Source organism: Abramis brama (genome assembly GCF_963993115.1).
Source record: "Abramis brama genome assembly, chromosome: 14".
In the NCBI taxonomy this organism is placed as follows: Eukaryota; Metazoa; Chordata; class Actinopteri; order Cypriniformes; family Leuciscidae; genus Abramis; species Abramis brama.
In genome coordinates this window covers 13,866,842-13,887,300 of record NC_139976.1, presented here as the reverse complement: position 1 = coordinate 13,887,300, position 20,459 = coordinate 13,866,842, and the positions used below count along the sequence as shown (strand labels likewise).

Genomic DNA, 20,459 nt, shown 5'->3' with positions numbered 1-20,459 from the left:
CTGGAAACATCCAGCACTTCTACGTGTTTCGGATGAAGACTTTGTGGTCACCTGAGGAATCTGTATTACTGTTATTCTGAAAATTGTCATCATTTACTAACCCTTATGTCAGTCTTTCTCTTGAGGAACAAAAGAAGATATTTTGAAAATAAAATAAAATAAAAAATTGTGTCCATGGTCAATGGAGTCCAAACAGTTGAAGCATTCTTCAAGATATCTTCTTTTATATTCCACAGAAGAAAGTCTTTGGAGTAACATGAAGGTAAGTCAATTATGCACAAATTTTTGGGTGATCTATCTCTTTGATTGGTAAAAAAAAAGCAAATTTTCCAATACAGATATTTACGCATTCAATGTACATGACACAAAAGACGGGGAGTAATTATCAAGGTAATATATGTGAATCATTGTTGACCATGCACAGCAGGTGTGTACTTTTTGCAGGGAAAGAAATAGGTGTATAGAAGAGCCTTCCTCTCCATCCTCCTCCTCTCTCTCTCTCCATTTCTCTCGCCCTGTCATTCTTCTTTTCCACTCATCTAAGTACCTCTCTCTGGCCAAATCAATTTTCCTTTGAGAGGAGCAAAGTCAGCAGAGGGGCTGGCCGTAGATTCTCTCTACACACACACACACACACACACACACACACACACACACACACACACAATATCTCTTCTACCGGGCTTATCTGGCACATTTACATTCAGCTGATTTTGTGCTTTTTGTTGCACTCTTTAACCAACTCTCTCTCTCTCTCTCTCTCTCTCTCTCTCTCTCTCTCTCTCTCTCTCTCTCTCTTCCTCTCACACTCTCAATCTTCTTTTATTTCTCTGGCCTGTACTTTCATTCTCCACCTGTTCTGGGCATGTACAAACCTCTTAACCTCTTTCTTTCTCTCTATCTCACACTCCATCTTTGGTTTTAAGGTCATGGATCACAGCAAAGACCTGTGGCATGTCTATGTATGTAACTGAAAGTAGAGTCTCGACATGTGCCGTGATTGAAAACTGCTGTCTATAGCGAAATGAAAAGAAAAAAATTCACAATCATAAAGATAGTCCCATCGCTCACTAACCACAAGTTCTGTCAAACCTATCCGAGTGATGCACGGATCACCACAACAGTCAATTCGGTGTACTGTGAAGGAGATGCTACCAATCCCATCAGGCTGTTCAGCCAAGGGAGGCAAACGGTGTGGCTAGTCAGCAGAAGACAGAAGTAAAGGGACAGCAGAAAGTGTGTGAGCTCACTGTGAATGATCCGTGACAAACAGCCACGAGCCTTGTTCCGCCGTTCCACATGAGAGATTTCATTACAGCCTTCAGGAGGTACACACAGGAAAAGTGACTAAACAAACGGTTTACCGAGAAAGGAATAGCTCACATTATGCTGGAGCTGTAAACTAAAACGGTGTGAAGGCACGGGAAGAACAAACTGTCCCAAATAAAAAAAACACATAAAAGACAGCATAAAACATTCAACATCTGTACCTTAAGTAGAGAGGTTAGAGGTCAGTGTCCCCTGTATTTTTGATCAAATAAATGCAGCCTTGGTGAGCATAAGAGACTTATTTCAAAACTTGTAGTGTACATGGATTGTACACATTAAAATATACAACTGCCATAATATTTTGGGAAGAAGGTTCCTCACAAGGTGATATACATATTTTTCAAAACCCTGTAATAGGGAAAAAACAGGAAATTCATTGTATTTTTAACATGTGCGCTAACCACCAGGCCAAGGCTCTACTATTACTCAGTTATATAAATGCTTGCTAAATGTACTTCCTACAGTATTTCTCAAAATATCACAAACACTTGTCCAAATACAAACATTGACATTCCACCGAAACATTCATTGGTCTTTGCATGTGTTGCCGGCATGCACAGCACTATGAATATGTCAAGTCAGCCTATGAAACCATTAGCCTAATGAGTCTACATTCCTACAGGTCAATCAGTTTTCCAGCTAGGCCTCAACTATGGATTTTACAATCAACCTAGTGAGGTGATATGTTGACTGGGCAAAAACTGGACTCCAATCTGCTACTCTGTAGGCTACCTGCATGATAAAGCCTGTATTCCCAGAACTCCAGGTGATTCTCCGAAGCAAACATGTTCGAGACCACTTAATAGGGCACTGCAGTGATATCTGTCAAGGCACACAGATAAATGCCCATTAAAGAGTTCCCTAAATGAGTACACATACACAACCTGACTCACCTGGGTAGAGGTCAACTGCTTGTTAGCAGTACATTACATCAAAAATAGAGACTTTAAATAATGAATTGAACTTTCTTCTTTCTAAACTTCAGCTCAGATAAAAGACAGATGAGACTTTGAGGCAGACAAGAGTTATTGATTTGTCATTTAGGAAGGTGAGCTGCAGGTTTCCCATGAGTCTTTGCCACTTACAACATTCTCATCTGCTACTTGCCCACTCAATCTCTATGTAGAGGTTATTCAAGCACAAGCATGGCGTGATTTAGACAAGTAAGACGAGTTGCTGGTTCAAAATTAACAAATCTAGCAATACACCGATATTAATATTAATATCTAAAAACAAAAATCTGTCATTTTAAATGATACAAGTGCATTTAGGCATCAAAATATTATAATGTATGGATATACATTTTTTATATTTGCAAATTATTACATTTTACAGTGTTACTAAATTCAAATGGTTTTAAAGATTAACTTTAAGGTAGCATAAGATGAGTGCAAAGGTAATCTAAATGTAAAAACGGGATTATATATATATATATATATATGTGTGTGTGTGTGTGTGTGTGTGTGTGTATATATATATATATATATATATATATATATATATATATATAAATCTTACCAACCTTACATTTAGGATGGTATTTATACTACAACAACCGACACCGATCTCTAAAATCTAACAACAATATGGTACATGAATGAAAACATAAATTATCTGACCTTTGTATAGTTTGCCACTCTGAGAAGATACATAGAATTAGCCAGTAAGAATCAAATGTGCTAAGAGAACAAACAGTGTGTTAAATCTTTCAGGAGTGTCTCTCTCCTGGAACACTCTCTGCAGAGCATATTAATCATTGTGGCCTGTGGTGTAAGAAAATAATCACTGGGGCACACTGATACCTCGGTCAGGATTCTGTTCATGGGATTTATCACCAATGAAGGGATCTTGAGGGGGGCACCATAGCAGTAATTTACAGCATGCTTTCCTCTTCACAGCAACAGCCACGTTTACCTCCCAAAGTCCTGAGCTTTGTATGGAAAGTAACTTGTTGTATACCTGTAAGTCTGCCCGAACCAACATATGACAACACGAGCTGGATGATCTCTACAAAAAAAAAAAACTTAATGGCCTATAATTGAGTTTCCATTGCAAACACAGTTGCCTTTAGGGCTTATGAACGTGTTTTTTTTTCCAAAGCTATCTTTGCGGCGAGAGAATGGCTGTTTGTTTTAGAAGGAGGCTACAGTAAGAATGGATAGCTGGGTTTTTTCACTCGTTTGTTCGTCCAGGAGTGAGAGAGCTTCTAGTTCGCTCCTCCAACCCCGGTGAGAGAAGCTATGCATGGAATGTCCAATCATAACACTCTCCCTCAGTGGCTGGACCATAACGACAGATCGCTGTGTCGGCTTTTTTTTTTTTTAAACCTTCATTACAACAGGAACATACTGCACTGTTGCTTTTCAACTGCAAAGACTAATTAGTGGTGCATGTTACTGTTGCTCACATAGCTTTAGCGATTTAAACAGACCTATAAGTATTAAACTTTGGTGCGCAACTAGATAAGGACTTGAATGATTCCTCAAATCATCATTTTGATGAGGATAGGTGTGCTGTTACTTTATTTGATTTGACAAACAATAGCTGGGATTCCACCCAAACATGAGGCGAATATTTTCAAAGTTTGGAGAAGAAGAAAAAAACAGAAAAAAAAGCAAATTAGGTGAATTTCCATCAAGTTGTTCGAGCGGATGACTGTGGTATTGGTAACCTAGAAACCAACAGTAAATAAAACACCATAAGCGGAAACAGCCGGTTAGTCACATGGGTTTAATGTTTGCTACATCAGAATTTATTTGACAAATGCATTTCCATCTCCCATTATTTGCAACTCTTTTTCTCACAAGTCAAAAACCACATCAAGCGAGCGTAAACACTTTTTTGCGAATTAAGGGATTTTTTTTTTTTTAATTGGTGTTTCCATCAATCTTTTCTGATGCGATACTTCAAAATGTGCATAAAAACAGGGTGATGGAAAAAAATCCCATTCATGTACTGAGATCTGATTTGGGGCAAAAAGCAACCCACTAGAACCCACCCAGAACACCCTTGCAACACTTTAGCACCCAACCAAGAACACTCTAGCAACCTCATGCTACCACAGAGAACACATTTGCAATGCCTGAGCAGTGAGCCCCAACCAAGAACACCCTAGCAACTGCATAGCAATGCCTTAGGAACCACCTAGAACATCCTAGCAACCCCATAGCACCTTAGGAACGCCGTAGCACCCACCAAGAACAGTCAAATTAGTTCATTTCATCTATGAAGCAGTTCTGTAGAAAACAGTTATGTCATCGTCCAGCTCATTTCAGTTCAGTAAAGTCAGATCAATAATATTGCTGAATATTAAGTGTCCATGTCCCCAACTAAGCAAGCTAGAGGCAACAGTGGCAAGGAACCCAAACTTTATCATGTGACAGAATGGAGAAAAAAAACGTAGGAGAAACCAGGCTCAGTCGGGGGGGGCAGTTCTCCTCTGGCCAACGAATGAACACAGTGTCATTATGATTCAGACAGCATCACAAATCAGAGTTCAGATCGAGATCACAACCACCTAGCAATGCCTGAGCTCCCACTGAATAGACTCTATCAACTGCATAGGAACGTCTTAACTGCATAACATCTTAACTGCATAGTAACATCTTAGCACCCACCAAAACACACTAGTGAATGCATAGCAACCCCATAGCAAACAACCTAGAGCACCCTAGAATCCACACTGAAAAACTTTAGAAACCTCACTGCGACTGCGCATAGCAACACCTTAGCAACCACTCAGAACTCTTTAAGAACCCCATAGCGAAAATCTAGTTAGCCCTGTACAAGCCATTTTGTAATACAAGTGCCTGTGAAGAGGATGATGGGAAATCAAACTTGCTGAGTGAATGGATCCCGATGGATGTTCCTGTCATTAACTGTAACATTTGTAAAGCAGCTCTAATAACTGTACAACGCATAGCTGGATTTGTCATAGTGTGAAGAATGTATCCATACAGCAGCGTTGGAGGAATGAAGACAAACCCTGCGCTACAGCTGACCTATATATAAACCAAAGCTTCAATACACACAAACACACACTTTTCTGTTTTTCTTTTTGAAAACTGAAAAATAACAAAGCAGAACTAGAAAAGTGCAGTAAACCCTTCTGGACTATGCATGTTCTGACTGAATGGCAATCCTTTATTACACACAAACTCTTCTTTCTTTTTTTTCACTGGCAAACACACACAGTGTGTCACAGGCTTCAAACCACATCCCCACCCAGCATTCTTTTCTCTCGCACACACTTTAACCACAACAAGACAGAGCCATTACATCAAACAAAAGCCTGTCACCGCACACATCTCTGTGCGTCTGGGGAGTGTGCAAACCCACTCCTGAGAAAGACTCGGATTCCACATGCGGCCTGTATCATTATGTTTCTGTTCTCTGTTTTCAGAGGCTGGGCTTTGGGCTGCACACTCTGCTCTGGGCTGTAGGGGGCGACCTGTTCCCTAGGAGATGTCATCGAGGCAAAAGAAGCAGATGGAACACAGCATGGCCCCATTTGTAAAGCATTTAGAATTCATGTGATGTGCGTCTCCGTTCCTGATGTCAGAGAGGAAGAGAGATGGGAAAAATATGGATGCACCGATATAAAAATTCTGGCTGAGATCAATAAGCTGATAATTAATTTCATGTCACAGCCTGATAAATTTCTAAAATATCTAAAAATAAAAAATGTAAGAAAAATTACTAATATTTTGGCTATAAATAAATTTAAATCAGTAATGTGAAGGATCACCTACTTAATTCAGTATGGAAAAATATGAAAAATTGTTTGCTTTCTGAAATGAAAAACAAAAAAGTGGAAAGTAGAGTTCAAGGAGTTACAGGCTAAAATACTTTTTTTTGGTCAGTCAAATATTTGTCAGAAATATATTACTGTTGCAAATTATAGTTGCACTCTAAAATATAAAAATTGATATTTAGAAAATATTTTAATATTATAATAATATTTATATAAATATGATATATTATAAATATATAATAAATAAATAATATATAATAAATACACTAAGTTACAAGACTATTTATGTCTATCTTATGTTTATGTGGTATATGTGCTCTTAACTGGGCAGCGTACTTAAACCATCCTTCAAGTTAGAACTTCAAGACAGAAAAAGTCATCAAAAACAGGTTGAAACAAGTCTAAAATTAAATCTCCAATACTGACTACAAGCTGACTACCAATAGGGTGCATCCCTATGGAAAGAAGATCAAGTCAAAGTGGTATATATTCAAACCTGTTTCCTGCAAGAGCACCATGGCACAACCTAGGCTACAGATGCATTGCAACTTAACTGAAAATACATAATATTCACACTCCTACATCTCATTCTCCTTGCTTTCCCATTCTTTCCTTCCCACTTCCTGCCCTCTGGGAGTCAGCACACACATGTCATGAATGGTGGTGGCGCCACTTGTCCTGCCACTTGTCCCATCGCACTTCACAAGTGCATCATTATCCAGCCAATGCTAAAAAGCTAATTAGCCGCAGCAGGCTATTCATCAAAGAAGAGTACATGTCAAACACAAACACATTGCTAATGTACACTTCGCTTGACTGCAGGTTCATACGAGTGATAAAAGTGTTAACATTGATATGCTAAGAGAAGGAATGCATAGCGAGGAATACACGCATGTTAGTGTGTGTGTGCTTGAGCAAGGGCGACTTTGAGAATTCATGAGGTGTGTCTGGCCTTCACATGAGAGTATGTGAGTGTATTTTGAGCTAATCTTGCTCAGCGCAACTGGGTTCTTCTAAATAAGGTCAGAGAGCGCGGTCATACCTGCACTATGATAACAGACCGCACAGCTTCAGTTCGTCAGCTCTTACTTTAGCATGTTTACGTTTGAGGTAAGGCCGATTCCATTCACAGGCATAATACATGTGGTGGACTAATTTAAACTCTAAACTTAGTGTCCGACAGAAAGTTATACCGGTAAGTGTGAGTTTCATGGCAGCGCATTACCTGTTAGTGAAAGCATGGGCGGTATGTTGTGGCACTTGTGCATTATCAGAGCCTGCTCTGTGTCTGTGTCTGTGCAGTGCTAGACTTTGTGTCTGTTCGTGTGTGTGTGTGTGTGTTTGTGCTTCACCGGTCTGTAGATATAAAGAGGAAACATCTGTTGTGCCTGCTGGGTAGTCAGTCAGTCTTGTACCTGCAGATATGGTTCACTAACCTAAACCTTCCTTCGTATATTTTCACAACCTTCTCTCTCTCTCCTCCCACTCGTCCCTCCATCAGATCTGCCTCCCTCTATCTTCACACTCGTCTTCACAAGCAGATCAGACAGAGGTTCAGTGCCGCCCATGGTCAGTGCTAGATTTAGACGCTAACATAACACTTTGTTTAGAGTGGGAAAGTCCCATCGCCAAGGTAACCCTACCAAAATTAACACAAGAAAGCACCAAACTGTTGTATGAGAACACAGAGACATTACCACACACCTGTGTCAACAGGAAATGGGGATTTCTCTCTCTCCCACTCAAATGCTACAGATGAGATATATACGTTAAATATATATTTATTCTTTCAGTCATCAATCCACAGGCATTTTCTGCATTTGTTTTGGGGGGAAAGTGTGAAGAATTCTGTGAAATGGATTTAAATGGTAACATGTGATTTAAATGGTTTAAATATGGTTAAATGGGTTACAGACACTACTAAAGATAAGCACAATAAATCACAAATGATAAGCTTTAAGTGTCTTTACTGTTTAGCGGTGAGATTAAATAGAAAGCTAATGGAAACTTGACTTTCATGTCTTTCTCTTACTGTGCTTTGATTTGCCAACATTTTCAACCAAATGTTATAGGCCTATAGATTTCAATATAAACATTTCTCATCCAATTCTTTCCAAAACCAAATGATCCGAGTCACAATACTTAAAAAAAAGAAAAAATCGTATTTATATAATTTTTATTTCTCTTAAGCATTAGAATTTTAGGGGGAGAAAACTCTGAAACTAAGTTGATATTTCAATGAAACATAACTGCAAATACATAAACCCCCTGAGCTATAAAATGTTCCTCTGTGTACAAGTTTCCCTGTTTGGTGGTTTTTCCAGAGATGTAATTGTGTCTGCTCACTCTCTTGGACACAAACACTGTCAAAAAGTTTTAATCTATGAAATAATCAATAAAAAAACAAGTGAATGAGACAGTGGTGTCTAGACGAAACATTGAACAGTCTGCCTGACTGACTAACTCAACCAAACTGAACAGAACACATAGATGCACTTATTTATGCACACATCCAAACCAACACACGCACACACAGAGAGAGAGAAATATATTCAGATGCTCTTAAAATGACTAATCGTGTCTGAGTCAGACTGTGTGTGTGTGTGTATGCAGGGCATTTCCCAGACAGCACATAAGTTTAGTCAGACAAAAGGACAGAATATTTTGTTATGAAGACAACATAATCATGTTAAAAAAATATTTTAAAAGATAGAGTTCTGATCCTGGATACTGTTTGGCCGAGCTGTTTGTTTCCAGCCATGATGCAGTCTCATTTCATTATTTATATATATATATTTATTTTTATTTTTTTTTGAATTAGCTTTTATTTTTATATTTTTGGTTTTCATTTTAATTTTAGTTAAATTTTTAGTAAGTTTATTCTGTGCTTTTGTCATTTATATATTTTTTTATTATATTTATCTAAAATGTTTTTTTTAGTTTTAAATGTAATAATTTTACTACTTCAATTTAAACTCATTTCCATTAGTTGCCAAGTTAACATTTCCAATATTCATTTACATTTTTTAAGTTTAATATTTATATTTAATTTTATTTCAGCTTTATTTCAATGACCAAAAAACTATTTTTAGTGGTTTTAGTTTTAGTAAACGATAACAACACTGTTGTGATAGGCTACAGCACAAAATATAATAATGATGACATCAGTCAAATACAGCATTTTGATTGGCTGGTGCTTTTCTCTCTCAATTGTTGATTCTAATGCAGCACATCTAGGCTGAAAACACCTTAAACCGGATTAAACTGGTCTGTGGTCCAGACAGACAGGAGGCCCAGTCACAGTCTCAGCTGTTGGATTGTGGGAACAGGTGAAGTCTGCAGCAAGGATGACTATTCTTGTTAATGGGGCGCTGGGGGTGGGGGAGGGGAAACAGATAAACGGTCCCTCTTTTTCTGACCTAAAATATTCAAAATGACATTATTCAGCGGCATTTGATCTGCGAGAGATTGGGCTGTGAGTAGATACAGCGGTTAAGAAAAAACTGTTAACGACTTGAAAAGACAACGCATCGCTGTCAAAGTCCATATTCATCTGGACGGAGAGTTTGCCCGAGGCAGATCCTGTCACACATGGTCAGAGAAAAGAAGACTGAGAGAGAGGGGGCAGCTCAGACGCTTGTATTTAAAGGTCAGGTCTCATAAAGCTGATCATTCAGACAGCCTGACACTTTCAGAGGTGAAGAGATGCCACAGGCGTACACACACACATATTCACAACACTCTCACTGGAGGCAGAGGGATGAGTCAACAAAACAACCCGAGAAACTCTCCCACGTCACACTCAGAAAAAGCACAGATCTGCAAATTTAACTCTCAGTTTGCTTCACAAACCCGTGCAACTCGATCTCTGGTGACTGTAAAGACACAACAATTATTTACACTATAGTGGTCGACAGATATGGGTTTTCATCAACAGCCCAAATCAGATCTTAATAGATTAATCTCAATTTGCTTACTATTAAATTTACACTCCTGAGAAGACTAACTAAGAAATTAATACTTTTATTCAGCAAGAATGCATTGATCAAAAGTGACCAACATAAAACCTTCATTACAGACGTAATCTAAAAGATTCTTTAAGCTCTGCTATTGTCTGGCCGAGCCCCAGAAGGGTGTCTTGTTCCCTGGCAGTGAGGTGGGGTTGAGGCCCCGTCTCCTGGAGCTCACTGATCCATCCAGTGCTGCTCCATTACACACTACTAAACAGGCAGGACAGCAATCACTTACACAATCACGGGCAGCCGAGATATATCTAACCTAACCAGCCATGAGAGAGTGTGAGTGTGTGTGTGTGCTGAGACTCACAGGGAAAAGAGAAAAAAAGTGCCTGGATGGCGGTGTAGTCACTAATTACAAGAAGTGACAAGGATCAGTTGTCCTGTTTTTACTTTGATCGCCGATCACAAGATTTTAACGGCTTCCTTGCAGATACACACACAGAGCGCTATTTACAGTCAACATGGAAAAACATCCTCAAGCCATTTTATTTCACTAATGTGACATACTGTACTGTATTCCGAAGTGAAACATGATATTCAACAAGAAAAATATGTGGTGCGGGTCTGGCTTTATTCCATCAGCTATAGATTGGATTGGATGAAGCCAGGTGGTTGGGGGCGGAGCAATGTGCATGAAAGATTACAAACACAAACATTTTTCTCTTTGGAATAGCTTTGACCGATGAATAGTGAATAATAAGATCAGGAATGTGTGCAAAGAAAGTAAAGGGTCTTTTACGGTAAAAGAGATCAAATGGCTGACCGGATAGATAGATGATGTCACCAGGGACAGATATATTGACATACTGAAGCTTCTCTTTGTCTGTGACTTGTGTGCGCGTGTGTGTCAGAGAGAAAGAGAAAGATGTACACTGACAGAAATCAATGTGCACACTGACAAATCGCTCAATGTAAAACAACACAGATCTCTAATTTCCTCTCACCTTTATAATGGGATCTCTGACCTAGACAAGTGCACACACACAAAACGTTCATTATTTGCTTTAATACGACACAGAGCTTAAATGTTGTTCTATATAAATATATAATTGCATTTGAGAGGAGCATTTGTATTGAACTATCTGCACTGACCTAATTCTATTAGTCAATGTGACCCCGAACACAACCTTTCCTGTGATAGTTCCCAACAAACACATGCACGCAAGACACTTTAAAAAGATAGTGTAGTAAATTTTTAAGACAAGTTAAACATTTGTGAGCGTTTGTCCTTTAAACTTTGCGAATCCTTTGACACTTCAGGAAACTCACATATGCAGCTTTTAATAAACACAATGGGAGGGTGTGACGCAATTCTGTGCAGAGACGTGTGTGTGTGTGTTTAGTGATAGACGGTTTTGTCCCTGATTCCCACTTAAGTGCAACTTTAGGGGGAAAAGCAAAAGAAAGGAGAGGAAAGGAAAGGAGAGGACTGTATGCTTTGAAGCAGACCCAAGGGCAGTTTTGGTTTTGTTGGCACAGTTTAAAGATAAAACAAACAGGAACATCTGTAAACCCTTTTTAGTCTTGTTTTCTATTATACAACACTTAGTTTCGGTCCTCTAATCTGATTGGCTGAGAGGTGATCCAAAAGTGATGATATTTAGTACAACAGCACGTTTCACTGCAGGATTTGTCAGCAATACAAAACTGTTAATCTCGTTTTGACTTCGTTCTGAACTATTTTTGTTGGCGGAGCGAAAATGCTCACAATAACTCTACATATTGGGTCTTTTCTGATCTTCTAGTTAAATACCTAAACTATAGCCTTGGAAAACCCAGACAACTTCCGGCAAATTTAGATTTGCTCTGCAAGTAGTCTGGCAAAGAGCTCATTCAAGCCCATTTCTAATCCGTCAAAATCGCGGCACCAATCAGAAACGTTGGGGCGGGCTTTACACAATGACGATCGCTCTGATTGGTTTTAGTTCTATCCAATTGCACCAGAGGCATTTGAGAGACGTTTTAAATGCATTATTAAATTCAAAATTGCAAACACATGAGGACAGTCTCTATGAAAGACCCACTGGCAGATGAACGTGCTACTACATTTCTCTCCGAAACGGTAGGAAATTAAATTAGATTTAATAGAGGATTTTAACTGTGACAAGATGATTGACAGGGCAGTTTACGTGACAGGATGCACGCGACAGACAAAGATGACGAAGTAGTATGTCCCAAAGCTTGCCTACTTTTTTGCTACACATTCAAAGGTAAATACCTTTTCTTCACAAAAAGAGTACATACTTTTATGGCGTAGTGTAACTTATAGGCGAATTGGGACGCAGCATATGGCTTTACACGATGACGATCGCTCTGATTGGTTTTAGGCCTATCCAATTGCGCCCAGAGGCATTTGACGCCCCTTTGGAAATGAGTTAATAATAGAGATGCACCGATTGATCGGCTGGTGACCGGAATTGGCCGATTTTCACGTGATCGGCCGTGACCGGCGACCGGTCGGTCAGTCTGACAAATGCCGATTTTATGCCGGTCAAATGCACGGGCACCGCATGATTAACATCGCGCAACATCAGCATCACATCAGCATCACACGTGAACACCGTACACACATGTAGAAAACCTCGTGAATTACGTCCGTTCAGACCGCAAACGCGTATTTTTTTTCGGCGTGCATGTTAATCAATGAGTGCATTCACAACGTGAGCAGGAGCAGCGCGTGAGCGTCAAGCAGGAGCGTCGCGAGCAGTGAAGCGCGTGTTTCGGCGCCGAGTCCATTTGCTGCACTGCTCATGCTCAATTAAAGGGAAAGCACACTTTTGATGGACAAAATAGCCTAAATAGGGTTTCACCAAAAAAGTGCCCAAAATGCACATACTTTGCGTGTTTTAACAAGAACTAGAGTAGGCTATGTCAGAAAAGAAAACGAAGACTAATATTTATAGAAAAAGTACCCATTTAAACTTGTTTTATTATTCAGTTTGTACAAGTGATTGCAATAGGCCTGTGTGTGTGTGCTTTGAGAAATATCTTTATACTGCAAGGCTATATTATTTAATTTTTTATTTATATATTATTTTATTGCCATTCCCTGTTTTCATACAGATGTTTAGTTTGTTAAATACATATATAAAAAAATATTGGTTATTGAATGTGAAAAGGAAATGGTTCTTCCATAACACTGCACTTTAGATGTGTGTGAACTATGCAAATTGTAAAATGTTCTATTACAGAAAAGATATAAAATAAATATTTGTGTGTGCTGTAAAGTGGTTAGAAAAAATGAAATCGGAATCGGCTAAAATCGGTATCGGCAGGTCAAACTTAATGAAAAATCGGAAATCGGAATCGGCCCAGAAAATTGTAATCGGTGCATCTCTAGTTAATAATGAAGCTTTGCCAGTTATAAATGAAGATTTGCCAATGGTCTGGTTTTAACCAGGCTACCTAAACTATAGACAATCACTGCTTTATATTTAGAAAACAGGAACTCAAGGCACTACGTAATAATGGTGATACATTTTGGTAGAGTTTTTCAAGTTGTAAAACTCGTTCACTTCTTTTTGCGAAATTCGTAATTAAAAGTTGAAATTTACAGGAACTCACTTGACCGTTGTGACTGTCATCAGCAACTTCTACAAATCATATATCATATATGATGAGAAAAAAAGGTCTAGAGACATGTTTTTTTTTTTTAAAGTTGAGCTTCTTTTTTCGAGACGCTACAAAAGACGCAAGAAGTATAATTAACACTTAGCCTATAGTTCCTCAATATTTTTATAGAGGTGCATTAATATTGTCAATTCATTTTAGTGTTGTGAAAACTGCAACCAAAAATAAATAAATGATTTTAAGGATGTGAACAGCTTAGAGAAAATTCTCTAAGTCATCATTTCATAATTACAGTAATTCCAATGAGACGTGAATGCAGCACAAATCTATAAACACTGTCTAAAACCAGAGTCAGAAACAGTGTAACAAAGCTTGAGTTCTTCATCAGCACCTGGAACATCATCAATAAAGAGTTCAAAGAGACGCATCGTTTGCTTTTTAATTATTTGATGAAATGAAAAGGAAACAGGAAGCGTGTGTATATGCAGATGAGTGGCGTGGTGTTGTGGACATGTTATTTGTCAGGAATGTGAAGCACACTCTTACTCTCATTGGGCTAATGGTATTTGATTTTTGTAGCTAGGCAACACTCCCATGCGTGACATTTACCTGCCAGACCAAATAACCAAATACAAAACATTCACATACACACCCATTAACACATGCAGATGTGCACAAAAGCAAGAGGAAAACATGCAGAATGGTCTTTGTTCATTCAAGACATTGTTGATCTGCATGATAGTCTTCGTTATCGGTGTAGCAAAGAGACCACAGTGTACGAAAACACACGATCATCTGCTGATCTTCATTGCACGCCTCCACACACACACCCACACACTAATGACACCACATACACAACAACCAGTGGTCAAATAGGCTAATCGCTCTCTCAAACGATCACATTCGTTAATGCTTTCACTCTCTCACACAATTAGAGTGGAATAATAGTACCAAAAACACCGGAGCTCTAAACATCCTCTTAATCTGAGACAAACAAACAGCACGTCAGATAAACAACAGAGATTAGAGATTACAATCATCTGATTGCCGTCCCCCCCACCCCACCCCCACTCACCTGTGGGTTTGCAGCAACAATCAGGCACAGTCTGTGAGTGTAATGATTATTACTCTAAGACATGATCTCTGGACTATAGGCCGGCATTATAAGCATGTGCTCTAAGCCATAACGAGTGTGTGTGTGTGTGTGTGAAAGAGAGAGAGAGAGAGAGAGAGAGAGAGAGCTTTACGACAAGGCTTAAATGCTCTACTGCACAGGGCTTGGGGGAAAAGTTGCCCCTCCTGGCACCCTCTTTTGACCCCTAATTCTCTTTTTAGACACAAAGTGAGCATAATCAACCCAGGCATTCAGTTAACACAGTATTTCTCTCTGATTTTCCCATAAACATATTAGTGGCCCCAAACACTTACATCTATACAGGAGCGATGCAACACATTTCTCTGTCCACGCCGAATGTGACTCGATGTGACAATAACAGCCAATTCGAAAATATTTAATGTTTAATGGATAGTTGGAGTGGACTTGTGGAGTGGGCCGGGCTACTGACAAATTGTTCTGTTGCCTGTCGCTTATTACGGCTAGGTAAGACAAAAAAACATGGTGCTATGCCACACTTTCAAATATGTCATTGCATTACAAAGAAAACATCAAACCAGCATGTATTTTAATGAAAAAACAACTCATGTGCACTTTAGTGGAACATATTGAATGATTCACTGAACTTAACAAAATGTTTATTCCGTTAAGATACCTGAGTGAACTTGAGGCGAACTCGCAATCACTAGAAAACACCAGCTGGTTAAAAGTGGTTTAGAAAAGTGAAGTTAATTCTCTGGAAAGTTCTAGCATTACTTATTTGCACAACCCACTTAGGTTATATATTTGTTACGAAATGCGATGAAATTCATACATTTTTAAATGCAGGTAAAAACTATTGAGGCCACTGTATAGACTCAAACATGTACCAAAACACAAAAACAGAAGTTTAGACATACTAAAAAAAAACGCGTTCTGGACAGCATTAACTCGACAGGTGTGTGTGTTCTTGTATGTGTGTGATTTGTTCATTCAGCTGAATCTGTTCCCCAATGAGTCTCCACTGCCAGGGCCACGTCACACTAGAACTGTTGCTTTGACGCCTTTTCCTGTGCCATTTTAAAGTCCTTCCCCCTTCCTTTTTCTATCTTTAACAACGTCTTTTCCTTACTTAAAAAGAAATCAAACAGAAACTGAACGGATGGAAGTTATCAGAACGCACACTAGAGCGCTACAGTATGTGTGTGTAAACCAGGTGTGCTCCAGACCTCTCCTCAATCCTCCCTGCGTCTGGATCTCATCCTCCTCTTATATCTCCAGACAGCTTTATTAAGTCAGCACAGAATCCACGATAAAGAAAAACTGTGATGTCTCTGAGCTTGCAGGAATATCTGGTGCTACTAGATGATTTATAATGAGTCAGTACCCGTAAATCCCCCTGACTTCTAATTATGGCTTTGTCTCAAAACCTGCTGCGCTGCCTATCTAGGCAGAATGGGTATGTTTTCAGAGACAGCCTGTACATCATCTTAAGCTGTTGGTATCATGAGAAGTTTCAGTGATTTGTCCCCGTAACGGCGAGTTTGAATTTGAGTTCAACTGGCGCTAATGAACCCGATTCAATCCTTCAGCTGCGATTTCCCATGACATGGTGACAAGAAAACGACATATTTCCCCTAAGTGAAAAGACTGAAAGGGATGTTTTACTGGGAAGAATGCATAGTGTTTGTGCTGGAGGGCATATCCTCCAGGTTTAGGAAGAGGAATAAAAAGAAAAGGAGAAGTGAAAAAAGTAGAGAGCTTGTTGACATTGGGCCCATATTTAACCGCCTACACACCAGCCTGTGCTTTGATGTAGCAGGAGAAATTAAAAAAGGGTGGAAAAGAGAACTGAAAGAGAGCAAAAGAAAGGAGCAAGAAAAAGAACAGAGAGACAAGGAAAGAAAAACACACCAAAGTCAACGTCTCAGTTTCAAAGTGAGAGAGAGAGAGAGAGAGAGAGAGAGAGAGAGAGGGGAGAGAGAGCAAGGTCAGGCTACCATATTAGTAACTAGGCTAAGCATCCTGCAAGAAGATATCTTAGGCTTTTAGCATTGTGAGATGTGGTGTTTGCTAACTGAGGTCTTTTTCCAACAAAAATAAAAATAAATTTCCAAACAAACTGTTTAAGAACAAAAATCGTATGTCCGTCTTTTTGGACTGGAGGGGGAAAAAACGAGGAAATGAAAAACCATTAAAATCTTTGTTTTTATAATAAGCTGATTTTTTATCACAATCATTAATACCTCAAATCATGCAGCTTGATGAAAAGTGCTCTATTACATTTTTTAAGCGATCAGACTTGCGTAGTGGATGATAAAACAGGTCAAAAACTTAATATAATACTAGAACGACAGAGACATTAGCGGCAGCCTAACAACTATAAATATTACCTTACAAATGTCCTAGCCATTTTTCATCATACAATTATATGCCTCTTTCAGGGTGCCTGTGATTTTATGTTCGCACACAACAAATTCAACTACCTTAATAAAAGCCACTACAAAAACAACTGCATTATACTATAGTTGCATACACTACCATTCAAAAGTACTTTTCAGCATCTATAGTAATAAGTAACTTTCTTCAGCAAATTAGAATGATTTCTGAAGGATCATGTGACACTGGAGACTGGAGTAATGGCTGCTGAAAATTCAGCTTGGCCATCAAATAATTAAATTACTTTTTTAAATAGGAGTGATTTTAAATTGTAATAATATTTATTTCACAACATTACTGTTTTTACTATATTTTTTATTAATAAATGCAGTCTTGGTGAGCATAAGAGACTTTTCTTTTTAAAAACTTACTGACCCCAAACTTTTGAACAATATTGTAAAGTGTCACACATTCATTAGAGAAATGCTATTCTAACTTGTAAAATCACATTATCTGTTTTCTAAGCAAAGAATTTGCCTCAGGTTGAGACTAGCATGAAATGTTGTTCCAAGCAGTGAACACGTGTTATTTTTCTGAGCACCAGATATAGAGGAAGAGAACAGAGAATCCAATGTCTGACTTTATTTAGCTTAACTTTCCTTCACACCGTCCCTCTCACACACACGCAGTTCATACTATCCACATCCTCTCTTCTCGTGACACTGCCACAATGGCCAAATTCCCACCAGCCCTTATCAGAGGTAATGTACTTCCTGGGTCGTGACCTTGGCAGGAAAAACCTCAACTTCCTGTTGAACTCGCCGCGACCCGATACGCTCTTTCTTGAGTTTTCCATGACGTGATGTTCTCCAGCCGTTCAAAAGAGTGGCGCACTTTCACTCCCCAAACGCTCTCACGATTTACTACTAAACGGCAGCTTAAATTTGAAGCAAGATTAATCAGGAAAAGGTCCACACTCTCAATCTAAATCTGATAACCAAGCATTTTTAGAAAAATTTGAGTATTTCAAAAAGCTCCATCAGATTATTTTGCAATAATTGAGTCATTCAAGGTTGATCTGTGCAAGTGCTGCAAAAATGTTACATGGCACATACTCTCTTAAGAGCAACTCACTTGTGCAGCTGACAGTTATTCATTTTTAATGAGAGTTAGCGATTTGAGGTGACATGAGTGACAGGAAGGTTCAACTTTGTGCAAATGTGACGACTACCAATGGGAGTTCAGACAGTGAGGCCTGTGATTTCCAAGCTGATACATTTAGATATAGTATTTAAACAGGAACACTACTAACGGCGACTTGGCGACTTCCAGCATCTCTTTACTCACATCCATTTACTAACACACCGGCTACTTTCGATAATAGCAGTTTATTTTGCTTGAGTGTTTACATTCCACAGTGTCTCAAGTACTTCGAAACATCAGAAGAAGAGATAGATAATGGACTATTACAACCAGACATACGCACACACACACACACACTCAGTGACTGTTCAGTGAGGTTACATCTATGCAACTGTCAAAGCTACACATGACATTCAGACTTCAAAGATGTCGATACACACCTGAAGGGATGACAGAATTATGATTGTTGGGTGAACTATCCCTTTAAATTTCTTACACGCAAAGCTTTCAATCCACTTCTATTGTTTTAGACCGTTCTATTGCTTTTTTGAACTGAGCTAATGATATTTTCTATCCCCTAACCTTTCCATAAACCTCAGATTTTCATTAAGACATGTTTGTTTGTTTGTTTGTTTATTAAGCTTGGCTGGTCTTCACAAGGCACACACACATGGCCTGAAGCTAGATTCATATAAACCATAAAAGCTCTTTCAGGATCTAAATGACCTCAGGACCATGACTTAATCTGTCTAAACTCAAAATATCTCACTGCCAGCCAACGACAAAAAAACGGCCTGATTTCCTTTTGTAAATCCCAATGCTAGCATGCCAAAATTATGCTAGCACTGCTCCACGACAGAGATCAAAACATCTGACATATGACAGTCAAACTCAGCATCAGTACGAGCCAGAGGGAGTGAACACAAGCACATGACAATTGCAAAAAGAGAGATAAATGTCAAAAAAGGAACTGTAGAATCATGTCATCAAAAGGAGTGTGTGTGTGTGAGACAAATATGCTAACTCTAGTTTTGAAACAAAACAAAAAAAGAGAAACCACTGTTTGTCATTTTACACTCATATGGGTAACACTTTATTTCAGGGTCCAATTCTCACTATTAACTAGTTGCTTATTAGCACACTGAAAAAAACGATTTGTTGAATTTACTAAAAAAAATGATGGTAAGTGGTTCCACACAATTGATTTAAGCTACATTTAAACAAATGCATTAAGTTGAACTAAAATTTATTAAGTTCAACTTAATCCATTTCTTTAAATGTAGCTAAAATCAATTGTGTGGAACCACTTACCATAAACATTTTTAGTAAATTCAACGAATCATTTTTTTCAGTGCATGATTTACTATGATATTGGCTGTTTATTAGTACTTATAAAGCAAATATTAATGCCTTATTCTGAATGACCATATTCTACATTCCTTAATCCCAATACATAAATTTAACAACTACCTTACTATAAATAAGCAGTAATTAGGAGTTTATTGAGGCAAACGTTGTAGTTAATAGTGAGAATTAGACCCTGATCTAAAGTGTGAATTTTTTATGAGTCATTCTCAAGGTTTGAATACTTAGTTTTTGTCTAATTTAGATTCATTTTTCACAAGTCTATCTATGATTATGTTTGTTCGTAAAAAAGTAAAATAAACCGAAACAATCATAAATTGAAAGCTACAGTATGAAAAACTAAACTAAATTGGAATAGAAACTAGTTTCAGAATAGAAACTAAACAACAAAAAAGCTCAACTGAAACTGATAAATGTCAAATGTTTTTAATCTATATAATTAGTTTCAGTTTTAGGTTTGTAAGAATATTTTCATTTTTTATACAGTTTTATAACAAAAAAATCTAAACTATTTAAATCTCATGATTCTATTTTTAGTTCTTGAGGCATGAACATGTTTTTAAGTTTAGTGTCAGTTTAGTTTTTCTTTATTTGAGTTCACAATAATATCCTATGCATCCAGTAAATACTATATGGCTATGATACACAAAATCATAAAGACAAAAACATAAAACATAAATATCAAAATTACCCGTGTGGGAGTGACAAACACCTGGTGGGGATTTGGATGAGGAAGACAATGGAAAAGAAACATGAACGCAGAACAAAAGAGGAGAGAGAGTTGGAAAACCCTGTCCACCTCTGAGCC

The 20,459-nt window shown here is 38.3% G+C and overlaps 1 protein-coding gene across 2 annotated transcripts in view; it reads right to left on the bottom strand.

The window, feature by feature from the left end:
• Positions 1–20,459, bottom strand: part of zeb1b (zinc finger E-box binding homeobox 1b) — a 59,221-nt gene that overhangs the window by 16,872 nt on the left and 21,890 nt on the right. The gene's annotated exons all lie outside the window — the stretch shown is intronic.